Here is an 8,155-nt window from a genome sequence, read left to right on the forward strand (position 1 = left end):
TTGTGATTTATCATTTTCATGAACCCTAGGTTAATGTATATATATGAAATTGGTTATGTTAGTGTATTTGATGATTTAGGTGCACAATTGGGAGGTTGGTGTTGCTTGAGGAGCTTTGGTGAGGCTTGGAGCTAAGGGTTAGTGGAGACTTCCAAGAAGAAGCTCAATTATTTTGGCTACAAGAGGTACGGTTTAAGTTTCATTTAAGTACCGTGTGGTGTAATGAGAATTCCTAGGCTAGATACCCCTAGGATTAAGTTTGGATTGTGCAAATGGTTAGTACTAATATGCATATTTGTTATGTAATGAGAATTGATGATTGAGTTGATAATTGTGTGAATTTGTATGTTAGTCTGTTGAGAATTTGATGAATTGAATGATGAATATTAGTTTGTGGAATAGCATTTAAATAGTGAATTTGGGCCGGAGGCCAGAAAGAGGTAAGAAAGGTAAGTTGATGTGTTTATTATGTGATGATATAAGAGATTGGATGAATTTTAGATATTGAATGTGTGAACAATTGGTTTGGTTATTGAATAATAAGGTTTTAGGAATTGAGGTGTGGAATTTGATAGTTTTGGGTGAAATTGTGTAGATGAGGTAGGTTTGGTTTTAGTTGAGTGTAATTAAGTGAATATGGTTGGGTTGTGGTCATTTGGATGAGTGGAAATGAATTTGTCTTGTGAACATTGGAAAAATTGCTGATTTATATTTTTGGATAAAAACTTATTTTTGACCAACTTTGGCGGTCCATAACTCGGTCCACTGAGTTTGGAATTCTTTAAATTTGGATTTTTATGAAAGTTTATTCAACGATCTTTCCAAAAGGTTCAAAAATGGTTGAAAAATGAATTTTGTAGAAGAATTTATGTGTATTAAAATTTTGGGGTTTGAAAATATAATTCTGCAGCTTCTTAACATAGTAAAATTTTTGGCAGATCGTACTCCCACTCGTACACGTGGCCGACGCGCATGCGTCACTTTCAAATTTTCACTCCACCACGCGTGCGCCTAGCCGACGCGTACGCGACGATGTACTGATTCAAGTGCCCAGCCAAAGTTTCCGAGAGTTGTGCGTGTATTGTGCTTGTTTTGTACGAGGGGCACAAAACGTACCCACGCGTACGCATTGTTGACGCGTACGCGTAACTTTACTTTTCTCCCATCCACGCGTACGTGGTGCACGAAATTACAATCACACATGAAATTCCACACAACTAACCAGCAAGTGCACTGGGTCGTCCAAGTAATACCTTACGTGAGTAAGGGTCGATCCCATGGAGATTGTCGGCTTGAAGCAAGCTATGGTTACCTTGTAAATCTTAGTCAGGAGATTATCAATGAAAAGGGTTTTGTTTGCAATAAAATAAAAGAGCATGAAATAAAAGGTACTTGTGATTCAATAATGGAGAATTGGTTGGAGTTTTGGAGATGCTCTGTCATCTGAATCTTTGCTTTCCTACTGTCTTCTTCTTCACGCACGCAAGGCTCCTTCCATCGCAAGCTGTGTGTAGGGTGTCACTGTTGTCAATGGCTACTTCCCATTCTCTCAGTGAAAATGGTCCATGTGCGTTGTCACCGCACGGCTAATCATCTGTCGGTTCTCGATCATGTTGGAATAGAATCCAGTGATCCTTTTGCGTCTGTCACTACGCCCAACACTCGCGAGTTTGAAGCTCATCACAATTATCCCTTCCCAGATCCTACTCGGAATACCACAGACAAGGTTTAGACTTTTCGGATCCCAGGAATGGCCACCAATAATCCTAGCTTATACCACAAAGACTCCGATCTTTCAGAATGGAGGCTAAGAGATACGCATTCAATCTAAGATAGAATGGAAGTGGTTGTCAGGCACGTGTTCATAAGTTGAGAATGGTGATGAGTGTCACGGATCATCACATTCATCATGTTTAAGTGCGAATGAATATATTAGAACGGAAGCAAGCGTGATTGAATAGAAAATAGTGGTAATTGCATTAATCCATCGAGACACAGCAGAGCTCCTCACCCCCAACCATGGGGTTTAGAGACTTATTCTATAGAAGATACAAAGTCAGATGTAAAATGTCATGAGGTACAAAATAAGTCTCTAAAAGTACTATTTATAATGAAACTAGCTACTAGGGTTTACAGAAATAGGTAAATGATGCAGAAATCCATTTCTGGGCCCACTTGGTGTGTGCTTGGGCTGAGCATTGAGCTTTACACGTGTTGAGGTCTTCCTTGGAGTTAAACACCAGCTTTGGTGCCAGTTTAGGCGTTTAACTCCAATTTTTATGCCAGTTCTGGCGTTTTGATGCCAGAAAAGGGCAGAGAGCTGGCGTTTTGATGCCATTTTACATCATCAAACCTCACGCAAAATATGGACTATTATATATTTCTGGAAAGTCCTGGATGTCTACTTTCCAACGCAATTAAGAGCGCGCCATTTGAAATTTTGTAGCTCTAGAAAATCTACTTCGAGTGCAGGAAGGTCAGAATCCAACAGCATCTGCAGTCCTTTGTCAGCCTCTGAATTAGATTTTTGCTCAGATCCCTCAATTTCAGCTAGAAAATACCTGAAATCACAGAAAAACACACAATCTCATAGTAAAGTCCAGAAATATGAATTTTTTATAAAAACGAATAAAAACATCCCAAAAAGTAGCTAGATCCTACTAAAAACTACCTAAAAATAATGCCGAAAAGCATATAAATTATCCGCTCATCACAACACCAAACTTAAATTGTTGCTTGTCCCCAAGCAACTGAAAATAAAATAGGATAAAAAGAAGAGAATATACAATGAATCCCACAATATCAATGAAACTTAGTCCCAATCATATGAGCGGGACTTGTAGCTTTTTGCTTTTGAACAGTTTTGGCATCTCACTTTTTCCTTTGAAGTTCAGAATGATTAGCATCTATAGGAACTCAGAATTTTAGATAGTGTTATTGATTCTCCTATTTAAGTCTGTTGATTCTTGAATACAGCTACTTTATGAGTCTTGGCCGTGGCCCTAAGCACTTTGTTTTCCAGTATTACCACCGGATACATAAATGCCACAGACACATAACTGGGTGAACCTTTTTAGATTGTGACTCAGCTTTGCTAAAGTCCCCAATTAGAGGTGTCCAGAGTTCTTAAGCACACTCTTTTGCTTTGGATCACGACTTTAACCACTCAGTCTCAAGTTTTTCACTTGGACCTGCATGCCACAAGCACATGGTTAGGGACAGCTTGATTTAACCGCTTAGGCCTGGATTTTATTTCCTTGGGCCCTCCTATCCATTAATGCTCAAAGCCTTGGATCCTCTTTACCCTTGCCTTTTGGTTTTAAGGGCCATTGGCTTTTCTGCTTGCTTTTTCTTTTTCTTTTCTCTCTTTTTTTTGCCATTTTTTCGCTAAATTTTTCTCTTTTTTCTTTCTTTTTTTTCGCTGCTTTTTCTTGCTTCAAGAACCAATTTCATGATTTTTCAGATTATCAATAACATTTCTCTTTGTTCATCATTCTTTCAAGAGCCAACAATTTTAACAGTCATAAGCAACAAGATAAAAAATATGCACTATTCAAGCATTCATTTAGAGAGAAAAAAGTATTACCACCACATCAAAATAATTGAACTAGTTTCAAGATAAGTTTTAAAATCCAAGTACTTCTTGTTCTTTTGTAATTAAGCACATTTTTCATTTAAGAGAGGTGAAGTGATGAGCGGATAATTTGTATACTTTTTGGCATTGTTTTTAGTATGTTTTTGTTATGATATAGTTAGTTTTTAGTATATTTTTATTAGTTTTTAGTTAAAATTCACTTTTCTGGACTTTACTATGAGTTTGTGTGTTTTTCTGTGATTTCAGGTATTTTCTGGCTGAAATTGAGGGACCTGAGCAGAAATCTGATTCAGAGACCAAAAAGGACTGCGGATGCTGTTGGATTCTGACCTCCCTGCACTCGAAGTGGATTTTCTGGAGCTACAGAAGCCCAATTGACGCGCTCTCAACGGAGTTGGAAAGTAGACATCCTGGGCTTTCCAGCAATATATGATAGTCCATACTTTGCCCAAGATTTGATGGCCCAAACCGGCGTTCAAAGTCACCTCAAGAAATCCCAGCGTTAAACGCTGGAACTGGCACCCAAATGGGAGTTAAACGCCCAAACTGGCACTAAAGCTGGCGTTTAACTCCAAGAAGAGTCTCTGCACGAAAAATGCTTCATTGCTCAGCCCAAGCACACACCAAGTGGGCCCGGAAGTGGATTTTTATGTCATTTACTCATTTCTGTACACCTTAGGTTACTAGTTTTCTATAAGTAGGACCTTTGACTATTGTATTAGAAGTCTTTGGATCTTTATATCTTTTGATCACTTTAGATCTTAGATCATTGGGAGGCTGGCCATTCGGCCATGCCTAGACCTTATGCTTATGTATTTTCAACGGTGGAGTTTCTACACACCATAGATTAAGGTGTGGAGCTCTGCTGTACCTCGAGTATTAATGCAATTACTATTGTTCTTCCATTCAATTCCGCTTGTTCTTATTCCAAGATATCACTTGTTCTTCAACTTGATGGAGGTGATGATTGACGCCCATCACCATTCTCACCCATGAACAAAGTGACTGACAACCACTCTTGTTCTACAAGCATTTGAGGCTTGGTGAATATCTCTTGGATTCCTGATTGCACGATGCATGGTTGATCGCCTGACAACCGAGTGCTCGCCTGACAAACGAGCCAGCCATTCCGTGAGGTCAGAGTCTTCGTGGTATAGGCAAGAATTGATGGCAGCATTCAAGAGAATCCGGAAGGTCTAACCTTGTCTGTGGTATTCTGAGTAGGATTCAATGACTGAATGACTGTGACGTGCTTCAAACCTGTAACCTACTGGGCGTTAGTGACAGACGCAAAAGAATCACTGGATTCTATTCCGGTAGGGGAGGGAACCACACCGGTGATTGGCAGCACTGTGACAGAGTGTGTGCATTAGCTTTCACTGCGAGGATGGGAGGTAGCTGCTGACAACAGTGAAACCCTACACGAGCTTGCCATGGAAAGGAGGAAGAAGGATTGGATGAAGGCAGTAGGAAAGCAGAGAGACGGAAGGGAAGGCATCTTCATGCGCTTATCTGAAGTTCCTACCAATGAATTACATAAGTATCTCTATCTTTATCTTTATGTTATTTTCGTTCATCACCATTATCATTTGAGTTTGCCTGACTAAGATTTACAAGATGACCATAGCTTGCTTCAATACTAACAATCTCCGTGGGATCGACCCTTACTCACGTAAGGTTTATTACTTGGACAACCCAGTGCACTTGCTGGTTAGTTGTGCGAAGTTGTGTAATGCCATGGTATTGAGCTACCACGTTTTTGGAGCCATTGCCGGGGATTATGAGAGTTGTGAAAAAGTATAGTTCACAATTTCGCGCACCAAGTTTTTGGCGCCGTTGCCGGGGATTGTTCAAGTTTTGAGCAAGCTTTGGTAACATCAGTGCCAAGATCTGGCAACAACATCAAGTTTTGGTGTTATTGCCCGGGATTGTTTAGGCTGGACAACTGACGGTTCATCTTGTTGCTTAGATTAGGTATTTATTTTCTTCGAAATTCTTGAAGATGAGTTCTAGAGTTTCATGATGATTTGTTGAAATCTGGCTGGCTGAGAAGCCATGTCTAATCTCATTGGACCGAGGTTTCAACTTATCACCACAAGAGCTTGATGATTTCTATCAATCTTGCTCTTGGAGCAATGATCTGCTAAGGCTTGGCTGGCCTTTGGCCATGTCTAGTGTTTTGGACCGAAGCTTTCTTTGAAAGCTTGGCTGGCTGTGAAGCCATGTCTAATTCCTGGACCGAAGTCTTAGACTAGCATTGCACTGATTCCTGGAATTCTCATTAAGAATTTTGATACCTTTTCCATTTCATTTTCGAAAAACACAAAAAAAAAAAAATTAAAAAAATCATAAAATCCAAAAATATTTCTTGTTTGAGTCTAGAGTCTCATCATAAGTTTGGTGTCAATTGCATGCATTCATGTATCTTGGTGATCTTCAAGATGTTCTTGATGATTTACTTGCTCTGATCTTTGAATTCTATTGACTTGAATGTCTAGTGTGTCTCATTTGCATTTTCATCTTGTTAGTGTCAGTAGCATACAAACTGCTAAGTTTGGTGTCTTGCATGCATTGTTATTTGATTCTAGTTGCATTTTGATTTTTCCTTATTATCAAAAATCCAAAAATATTTTTAATTGGTGTCTTTTCAAGTCAATTATACAGAGAATTGAAGATTCAGAACACACAGCAGAGGAATTGCACAGAAAAAGCTGGGCGTTCAAAACGCCCAGTGAAGAAGGACAGACTGGCGTTTAAACGCCAGCCAGGGTACCTGGTTGGGCGTTTAACGCCCAAAAGGGTAGCATTTTGGGCGTTAAACGCCAGAATGGATACCATTCTGGGCGTTTAACGCCAGGATGGCTAAGGGAGGAAGATTTTGTTTCCAAATCAGATTTTTTTTAAGTTTTCAAAATCTTTTCAAAATCAAATCTTTTTCAAATCAATTTTTCAATCAAATTTTTTTCAAAACCAATTTCTTTCCATTTTTAAAGATACTTGCTACCAATTAATGATTTGATTTAACATTTCAAGTATGTTGCCTTTTCTGTTAGAAAGGTTTTATGTTTGAATCATATCTTTTCTTGTTAGGCAAGTCATTAATTTTAAAATCATATCTTTTCTAATTGTTTTCAAAACATATCTTTTAAAATTGTTTTCAAATCATATCTTCTCAATCACATTTATTTTAAAATAAATCATATCTTTTTAATCACATCTTTTTCAAAACAGTTTTCAATCAAATCTTTTTGATTTCCAATTTCAAAATCTTTTTCAAAAATCACTTTATTTCTTTTTCATTTTCATTTTCGAAAATTAAGTATTGTTTTTCAAAAATGTTTTCAAATTTTCTACTTAATTTTCGAAAATCACTTCCCTCCTTCTCATATCCTTCTATTGACTAACACTATCCTTTAATGCAAAATTCGAACTCCATTCTCTCTGATAAGTTCGAATTTTCCACTTCTGTCTTCTACTCTTCTTTTCCTCTGACACCTAAAGGAATCTCTGTACTGTGACATAGAGGATTCCACATCTTCTTGTTCCCTTCTCTTTCTTATGAGCAGGAGCAAAGACAAGGGCATTCTTGTTGAGGCTGATCCTGAACCTGAAAGGACCTTGAAGAGAAAGCTAAGAGAAGCCAAGGCACAACTCTCTTTAGAGCACCTGGACGAATTCTTCAAGGAAGAAGAACAAATGGCAGCCGAAAACAACAACAATGCCAACAATGCAAGGAAGGTGCTTGGTGACTTTACTGCACCTACTCCCGACTTCTATGGGAGAAGCATCTCTATCCCTGCCATTGGAGCAAACAACTTTGAGCTTAAGCCTCAATTAGTTTCTCTAATGCAACAGAATTGCAAGTTCCATGGACTTCCAATGGAAGATCCTCATCAGTTTTTAGCTGAATTCTTGCAAATCTGTGACACAGTCAAGACTAATGGGGTAGACCCTGAGGTCTATAGACTGATGCTATTCCCTTTTTCTGTAAGAGACAGGGCTAGAACATGGTTGGACTCTCAACCTAAAGAAAGCCTGGACTCTTGGGAAAAGCTAGTCACTGCCTTCTTGGCAAAGTTCTTTCCACCTCAAAAATTGAGTAAGCTTAGAGTGGAAGTCCAAACCTTCAGACAGAAGGAAGGAGAATCCCTCTATGAAGCTTGGGAAAGATACAAACAATTGATCAGAAAGTGTCCCACTGATATGCTTTCTGAATGGAGCATCATAGGTATTTTCTATGATGGTCTCTCTGAACTGTCCAAGATGTCCTTGGATAGCTCTTCTGGAGGATCTCTTCATCTGAAGAAGACGCCTACTGAGGCTCAAGAACTGATTGAACTGGTTGCAAATAACCAATTCATGTACACTTCTGAAAGAAATCCTGTAAACAATGGGACTAGTCAGAAGAAAGGAGTTCTTGAGATTGACACTCTGAATGCCATTTTGGCTCAGAACAAAATATTGACTCAACAAGTCAATATTATTTCTCAAAGTCTGTCTGGAATGCAAAATGCACCAAGCAGTACTAAGGAAGCTTCATCTGAGGAAGAAGCTTATGAT

At 38.7% G+C, this 8,155-nt stretch overlaps 1 non-coding gene across 1 annotated transcript; it reads right to left on the reverse strand.

Annotated features, from left to right (window-relative positions):
• Positions 1–7,696: 7,696 nt before the first annotated feature.
• Positions 7,697–7,804, reverse strand: LOC112799022 (small nucleolar RNA R71). Its single transcript, XR_003200612.1, has one exon. It is a non-coding gene; the product is annotated as a small nucleolar RNA R71 (small nucleolar RNA).
• Between the last annotated feature and the right edge of the window lie 351 nt (positions 7,805–8,155).

This window comes from Arachis hypogaea, chromosome 4 (assembly GCF_003086295.3).
Source record: "Arachis hypogaea cultivar Tifrunner chromosome 4, arahy.Tifrunner.gnm2.J5K5, whole genome shotgun sequence".
NCBI lineage: Eukaryota > Viridiplantae > Streptophyta > Magnoliopsida > Fabales > Fabaceae > Arachis > Arachis hypogaea.